The sequence below is a fragment of the Delphinapterus leucas genome, chromosome 19 (assembly GCF_059928025.1).
Source record: "Delphinapterus leucas isolate spDelLeu-1000000601 "Yukka" chromosome 19, BTC_Dleu_Yukka2, whole genome shotgun sequence".
Taxonomy (NCBI): Eukaryota; Metazoa; Chordata; class Mammalia; order Artiodactyla; family Monodontidae; genus Delphinapterus; species Delphinapterus leucas.
Window position 1 is genome coordinate 10,496,819 of NC_143147.1, and position 9,002 is coordinate 10,505,820.

Sequence of the window (9,002 nt, forward strand, 5' to 3'; positions counted from 1 at the left end):
AAAGAGGCCTCCTCTTTGCTGAACGCAAGGAAGATCTCAAAGAACGGTGTCGCAAACTGCACCGGCTACCGTGGGCAACTCGGCCAAGGTACCGCGCGCCACACCTTTAAAAAGAGTCGTCGTTTCTTCCCGGTTCATTTCATCGTCCCTGCCCACGTTTATCGCCACCTTGATGCTGTTACTTGTGCCGTTCCCCTCGCCTGGAAGTTCTCTCCTGTCCTTCCACCTACCCAAACTCTAAGCATTAAAAAAAGGAATCCTCTCCTCAGGCTTCTGATTCTTCCAGCCTTCAGTGAGCAACTTCTTTTCTGAATTTCTAACCCTGCGTGATCTTTTTTTTTTTTTTACAACATTTAAAGTGGGATTTATTTGATGAATTGCATGAAGCTTTCAGAACATTTGCTGCAACTCAAGTAGAAGGAGGCGAGTGTTCACATAATATGTTAACCTGTAGTCAAGAGAGACATTTCAGCTAAAATACGCCAGTCCCCCAGCCCGAGGCCACTGAAACATTACTGATGTAGTATTTGGAAGAATTTCTGTATACAAGATTTTTCAGACTGACATATATAGTACTCAGTGCTTCAAGGGCTAGGTAAAATTAATTCTCTTTTGTTCAACAGTGCCTCCTTTCCACTAGATAAAGTTTGGTCTCCAGTCCCACTATCCAGTGCCTGCCTTACATTGAGTCGCACTTCACTGGACCACATAAAGTGTTTACATTATATAAAAGGCTTCTCGATCACTTGGTTCAAGTGTAATAGCTGCTTTCATTAATGTCGCAGGAGCAAGGGAACTCTCTCCAATAATTCTCAGGTTGATAAATTTGATTTTCCAAGTACTCTCCACAGAAGGGCAGTGGATGTGTCCAAAAATCTGTTCAAAAATGCCCCAACAGGTGTTCCCTCGGTGGACGGTCCCAGCAAACTCTAACCATAATGAGACCATGGGGAGAAGAAGTGCATCTCAGTCCATGGGAATTTAGGTTGGGACTGAGAAAAAGATATGCTTCATTCACTAGTGACAGCAGACGAAGTCTCACAATTTCTGCTCCATGGTAGTCTATCACATTTTGTTTCAGATGTGTGGTAATAGAACCTAAGCTTGACATCACGCCAGAAGTGCTGTGGCCCCCATTCTTCTTGACGTGGTCCCAGAATAGCATTCTGAGAATTAAGAAGTTCAAAGCACCAGTGACAGAATTCTGCACCTAATCGACGAAAATCAGACTTTTCAGCTTTTTTATCTTCTTTCTCCTGCTGTTCAAAGAGTCTCACGTCCTCTGTCTTACGTGGCTCTGCCATTCCCTTCGGTCTCGGTTGTGGCTGCTCTTTCTAGCGACCCTTCGCACGCTGAATGACATTGTGTTGTTTTGCAGTAGCTGGAGGTATAATAACCCACTGTGTCGCCAAGTACTTAAATATGATTTCTCGGTGGACTATTTTACGCCTCAAAAGTTCTTCTGCACTTTGACTGTCCACTAATATTGCACGAATGGCATCTTGGTGGTCCTCAGGCTGCACCAGGAGGTTGGTGATGGTATCGCATAGGGCCATGATCTCGTCGTTGTCCAATAGGCCGAGCAGGTTACGACAGCCCTCCATCTCTGGGTAGCTGAGCCCCGACTTCTCAACCCCCAGAAAGGGGGGGAGAGGATGCCAATAACGTCGCCCCTTAGGCCCCCCAGGCTGGCACCTTGGCAACAGATACCCTAATCCTGCGTGGTCTTTATTGCCCAGTTTGCATCTGACTGCATATTGTTTGTATCATTAAATACCATTTCAATTACACATTTTCATTAGATCCGTGAACATTATAAATTCCATTTTGGCATTCCTTTGGCCAAATTCTCTTTCTTTGATGGGCACTTATTTTCTTCCTTTTATTGTTAATGAGCTTTTCGAGTGCCTGCCTTCCGTTCTAACTAGATGGTCAGTTAGTATATCAGTCGGAAAAGACCTACTGAACACCCACCATGTGCTGGCGAAATGTGTTCAAGGCAGATTTATTTTCACTGTCATGGAGCTCACAATCTTCCAGTTTTCTCCAGTAAGAAACCCCTATTTCCTCAAAGAGAATTACATGTTTTAAAGTCCTTTATTCCTGCTGTGGAGATACCCTCGCAAACAAGATATAAAGCACCCATCCCGTAAGCTTGGCTACAAGATGTTCCCATTGTCGTGTCTAAAAGTAAGTAGAAGGGAATAATAGCGATTACATATTTACCATTTTTTGAGCAATTTCTGTGAGTCAGGCACTCTATAAAGCCTTTCATATGTATTAACTCATTTATTGCTCACATCAACTCAATCATGATAGACAATCACATTACTGTTATCTTCATGGCACAGAAAAGGAAACTGAAGCCAGGAGAGATTAGGTAACTTGTCCAAGATCAGGCAGCTGACAGATGGTGGAGTCAGGGTTAAACTCAGATATTTCAACTCCAGAACTCAGCACAATATAAGTGTTAGTTACTCTTTCATATAATCCCTCAGTCCCTCGTCTGTACAATGGGGGTGTTAGGTTTGATCTGATGTATCCCAGTTTATTTCTGTAACGGGTGTATGATCAGAAATCCATCTGCGTATAAATTCCAAGGATCTTTTAATGATAAATTTTACTGAATTAAGAGCGTCTACACTTAGTGGTTGAGTATTAGATATGACTCCACCATGATTCAAATGTACATGAAGGTATGATTTATACCTATTTTCCTTCTGTCAGCAGTCCTTCATTATGTCAGTTTGGTGATGTAAATTTAATGGAGTTAAACTGCAGCTGCTCAAAATTGTGTGACTAATGACATTGCACTTCAGTTATAATTGGTACTTGATCCAAGGATGCTAGAGGTACACCTGGCAAGGTTAGTTCTACAAAAGGACCAGCGGGGCTGGTGGCAAATGCTTGCTATCCTGTGAAGTCATGTGTGTTGGCCAAACTGATAGAGAACATTTGCTAACAAGCCTTCTGGGGCACACCGTTGGCCCCCAGATCACTGCGAGTGCAGTGGAGTGGAAAGATCACAGCCAGGCAGATCTGCAATGCATCCCTACCGACACCTGTTCAGCTTTCTGAGCCTGGCCCAGCGTCTAAGATCCTGTAGGAGAGCTGTAAGGTTTAGACTTGATACAGATAAAACATCTAGCATAAAGCTAGTATTTTGGACTTGCCAGCCTCTGTGATCATATGAGCCAATTCCAATAAATAAATAAGATATATGGAGAGAGATGCATGTAGAGATGCACGTATGTATATGTGTATTGGGTTGTGATAAAAAATGTATTTTTTACTCTAGGTCAAGGTCAAAAACCGTTTTAAAAGTACTGCCTTGGGTCTTATCATGACCAATAATTGCACTATCTCCAAAAGCCTTGTAATATCACATCTTATTTCTCTAGTCACTCACCTCAGATCCACTGGTTTTACCATTTCTCACTGTTTGATACACACTCACACCTTCCCTTTTCTCCCACTCAGCTTAGGTTCTATGGTTTTCATACAGTCCCTCCCTTAACTCCCTTTTCTTCTTTGACTTCAGAGTATTTGTTTGACACACTCCACCTTGGTTCGTCCCTAATCTTGATGTATTTCAGCCTGGACCCAGGCAACAAACTGCACATGACTCAAGAAAATACAGCTGTGCTGATCTGTTGTACTTTAAGTTCATGGCCACAAGTGCCAGGTGGGCTGCTGTGCTACACTTCTGGATAAATTCACCCTCCTGCTCTCAGACAGCACAGTCTCACACCCTGGTGTTTGTTTTCAATCTCAGGCAAACTCTATCCACAAGGAGGCAAAGACACCTGTTTTCATTTTGTTATGTAGCTAAAGATTCCGTGATAAAGAGTGTATTTTTCTTCTAAGACTTAGTAAAAGTCTCATGAAAGGTTTTAATTAACTGGGTTTGGGTCATTGGCCTGGTTGTGAACAAATCACTATGGCCAAGTTCTGGCTTTTGTGTCCACGCCTGTAAATCAGGCTGGATCCATGCTTCCCAGGCCACATGGGCTAAGAATGAGGGAGTGCTCACTCCCCAAAGAGATGTTTTGGCTCGCCCGTGTAAAATGAGACAGGAGTCTTGTGTATGAGGTTGTATATGAGGTTCATAACACAATGCCCAACCCGTAGCAAGTAAGCATTAGCTCGATACAAACGGCACATAGAAAAGCTTTGGGATGTAGACAAAGTTCTACTTAGATAAAATCTATAACCCTAAAAACTTCCATCACTGAACAACAAAAAAATGAAAAGAAATAAAATATGATCTCTCTTCTTGCTCAAGATTCTAGAACAGAACCACAAAATGCATCTAAGGAAAGAGGAAAAAAGGAAATAAACTTACAAGCAAAAATCAGTGCATCAGACAATAGAAAATGGTAGTTTTACTTCTCAGTTTTTTTGTTTTTGAACAAAATAAATAAACGTACATAACTCTGGCAAGCTTAATTAAAAAAATAAAGGAGAGGCTAAAACACAAGTGTACTAAATAAGAATTAGAATCATGAAGTAAACAGATCCAATATTTTAAAAATTATCATTGAATACTATACACAGTTTGAACACTGATGACTAGAATGATTTTAGCATGTTTTATGTTTATTAAGCAAATATTATACAAGTGAAACACGACCGTATTGTCATAGAAAGAAATCAAACAATTAAGTACAGCAAAACCAAGAAATCCCCTTTTCCACATCTCTTGAACTCGTCTTCTTAAAGGTAACCACCGTCAAGAGTTGAGTGTTCATTGTTTTCCCCCACTGAGGCCTATACATATGTGTGTGTTTATGTCTTCGGTGTCATATGGGAAAATCTACATGTGAGATAATATTATCCATGCTGCTCTGGAACTTCCTTTTTCACTTAAGCAAATGAGTTGATGGTAAATCCAGTGTTGACATGTGGATCTGCCTCATCCAATTTTACAGCTTCAGCGTGTTCCTTGGGAAGGTAGCCTTTTAAATTACTTAACCACGTCTCTGTTGATGGACATTTAGGATGTTAGAAACTTTGCTTTTATCAACAACACAGAAATTGAGCATCTCTGCATCTTTGGGCACAAGTGCAAGCATTTCTTTAGCATAAATTCCTGGAAGGATTTATCATTTCTAGTTTGATAGAGGGTGGCAACTCACCTTCCTAAAAGTCAACACCAATATACTTTTCGCATTACTCTTTTAGATTTTTTTTTTTTTTTGCTCATTCTTGAAAATCTTTTCTATCATCAGTGTTTTTACCCTGCCAGTTGGATGAGGCCACCCAGCAATATATCTCATGCTTTCACTGCTCCCCAGCAGTAATTTCTATTACTTATTGAAGAGAAGTGTCAAAAGATAAAGCTCCCTCCTCAGTTTTCATCTCTCCAGACTTGGGAATATTAGTAAAATTTCTCAGGTTTATGTCTCTTCACCAGAATGGTTTCTAGGGATTGAAACAGACGTAGGAGCAGAATCAAGTTTATCCCCAGCTCTGCTCAAATTGAATTAGGTCTCCTCTCTTTCTTTCCTTCCTCCCTCCCTCCCTCCCTTCCTTCTTTCCTGATACATTTTGTAATGGGAGAGAGGTAGCTTGTTTCTTAATTTTTACTCATTTCTTTAGGTATTGGCAAAGAGGTTTTCTGTGAAGAAATTTCAATCTTAAGGCAGAAGTCGAGTTGATTCTTTTCTATGAATGCAATGGTCTCTTGCTCATTCATCACTGACAATAGTAATTTTACTTATTGAAAAGTGTTTTTGCTTCTTCGCTTTGCAGTTTTACCTGTGGATATTGTTCCTTCTTTTAATGCAATCAAGTATCGATCTTTCCTGGTGGTTCAAAGCAGGTTGACCAAATGTTATTACTGATGTTTGACTATTTTGTAACCTACAAAGACAGTGAATTCATATTTTGCAAGTCTCGTAAGACCCTCTGTTTCTCTGCCTATGCTTTTCTATGTTGTTTGGTCATCGATAGGGTTACCAGGTGTGGGGTGGGCTGGCCCCTTGTGAACCAGAACCTCTGAGGGCTTCCCACTGCCGAGCCACACCGCAAGCGGGAGGGGCAGAGGGAGGAGGTTGAGCACTGCTTCCCATTTCATCACCCTGAGGAACTGCTCCTCCACTTTTCATACCCACCTGTTGACTATGGCATTGAGACTACACGGGACCACGCTCATCTCTGCGACAGCGTCTCCTACAGCAGGGGTCCCCAACCCCTGCCCTGGGCCGTGCAAATGAAGCTTCATCTGCCGCTCCCCATCGCTCCCATTACCGCCTGAACCCAGCTCCTCCCAACCACCGCCCCCCCAGCCGCTCCCCTCCGCCCGACACCGCCCCCCACCCCCGCCCCGGTCGGTGGAAAAATTGTCTTCCACAAAACCGGTTCCTGGTGCCAAAAAGGTTGGGGACCGCTGCCCTACAGCATGTTGGGTAGCACTTGGTTCCCTGTATCTACTCTATTCTTCTGTCTTGCTTTCATGCATTCTGCAACATTTCTGGTCTACTTGTTACACTTGTTACACTTTTTCCTTTATTTTCCTCCCCGTAAGGTAATGAGCATGCTCACTTTACTATATTGATCTAAATTCTCATGAATGATTTTAAGGAATAATTACTGACTCAAGAAATGTTAGAAGATCTGAATATAAAAACCATGATTTTTTGAAATTGTTGATGACTGTCCTTCCCCATTAGGGCTCCAGATCTGAATTGCTTTATGGATAATTTTTATATTACTCTCATATAAATTATTTATACTCTTGCAGAGCACGGAAAAAATGTAGAATTTCTCGTGTCCTTTTAGAAAGCCAGATTAATCATAATAAAAACACCTGACCAAAATTGAATACAATAAAACTTTAGCCTTTTGAATGAATACAGATACAAGCATCCCAAATAAAATCTTAGCAAAACACATACGATGGCAAAATAAAATAATAATAACAGTACAACATTACCAAGGAGGTGAATATGAGCACACTTCAACATTAACACAAATTGACGTAACATAAAATATTACATCACAGAAAACAAACCAAAAAGAACAGGTATCTCAGTATCTGTAAAAGGCCTTACACAAAATCTCATTTATAATTAAAGTGTATTTTTATATTAGAAATGAAGTTAGCTAATTCTTTAATAAGATGAACACTCCATAGTGGAAAAAAGAACAAACGTCATACTTAAAGGTCAAATACAGAATTATTCCATAAATAGCATAAACAGAAGAAGGACATCTGATATTTTATCATCACTTTTGCATTATTTTTATAGCTCTAGCCAATGCAATGTGGCAAGAAAAATGAATGAGTTAGACTTTTTGGAAAGAGGATTTAAAATTTTTGTCAACTAGAGAGTAAATAATTGTCTAACTGAAAAACATTGAAACTAGTAAGAGTATCCATTATGGGCGCCAGTTATTGAATATATGTGGGAAAGGTAATAACTTGCTTATATATCAAGGAAAAATCATGAAAAATATCTTGCAGAAAGATTCATTTACAAAACAATCATCCATTTAACTCATACAGGAATAACCATAACAAAAGATGCAGGAATTTTATGAAGACAATGAAAAATTCTTCCTGTGGTCATGCAATATAATTCAATAGAACAGACTAATGGTGATGATGTAGAATAAGGCATACCATGTTCTTGGAAGGGACTATATTGTATTATATTATATTATATATACCTGAATTTCCCCTCAAGAAATCAGTAAATGAAATTAAAGTCCAGTAAAAATATAAACAGCATATTTTGGGGGGTAATTGATCTAATAAACTTAAATTTCTAGGAAAATAAAGGTGTGAGAATAGTCAAGACACTTTGGAATGGTAGTTTAGGGTTTGGAGTCTCAAAGTGATAGTACATAGTAAGTACTATCACGATAGTGTGGTCCTGAAAGTCACAGATGAATAGAACAAAATAAAATGTCCCAGGACAGATTCAAGTACGTATCAAGCTAAATATAAGAGAAACATGTCATTTCAAGTCAGCAGGGAAAGAATAGGTATTAGGAAAACTAGTTCATCATTTGGGGTGGGGGGGAAACATTGAATGGTTACCTTACAACACATAGAGAAATTGTTTACGTAAGAAACGTACTCAGAATATCCCTTTCTTGGTAACTTTCCCTGGTCTCGTTCATAACCTCTTGAGATGTTTAGTACCCTGGATTGAATTCTCCTGTTTGTAAAGGAAAAAAAGAGACCTAATCATATACAAAGAAGGAACTCTTTTTTTTTTTTCTTTTTTTTTTTGCGGAACGCGGGCCTCTCACTGTTGTGGCCTCTCCCGTTGCAGAGCACAGGCTCCGGACGCGCAGGCTCAGCGGCCACGGCTCACGGGCCCAGCCGCTCCGCGGCATGTGGGATCTTCCCGGACCCGGGCACGGACCCGTGTCCCCTGCATCGGCAGGCGGACTCTCAACCACTGTGCCACCAGGGAAACCCCGGAACTATTTTTTAAAATCAATATATATCCATGTCTAAAACCGTTATTTTTTTCCTGGGCAAATGGGTCTATAAAAATCACATTCCTATATAGTCTGGGATTTGAATTATTCCAAATCCTTTAAAAGAGCGAGAGCCGTGTCAGAGGCTAAGCTGTAAAAATCTCAGAGGTGAGCTTGGGCTTTTAGTGTTTAATTAGTAAAGCTAAGCATTATCCTTGCAGCCCCAGCTACTATTATGCCAGCAGTTGAAGGGCAGAATGCTAAAGAGAAGGGGCGATCAGATGGATAAAATGACCAAGTCAGTATGCAGGAAAATATCAGCAGTGAGGAACCTTGCGGTCTTGCCCTCAGTTGCCTAATAATATATCTGGAAAAGCTATATGATTGTGGAGAAATAATAATCAGAACTAAAAAGGAAAGTAACAACCTTTGTTGAAAGAGGTGCTGTGCATGGGTGTGTCAAGGCATGCCTTCTACGTTCTGGTGAGTTAACTAAGCCTGGGGGGGTCTATGCCTACTTCAGAGAGTATAATGAGCACACAGATCTCCAACTGGAAATCAGGTGT

The 9,002-nt window shown here is 40.5% G+C and overlaps 1 pseudogene; it reads right to left on the bottom strand.

The window, feature by feature from the left end:
- Positions 1-513: 513 nt before the first annotated feature.
- On the bottom strand, positions 514-6,157 carry LOC111167729 (uncharacterized protein C3orf38 homolog pseudogene; annotated as a pseudogene).
- Positions 6,158-9,002: the final 2,845 nt, after the last annotated feature.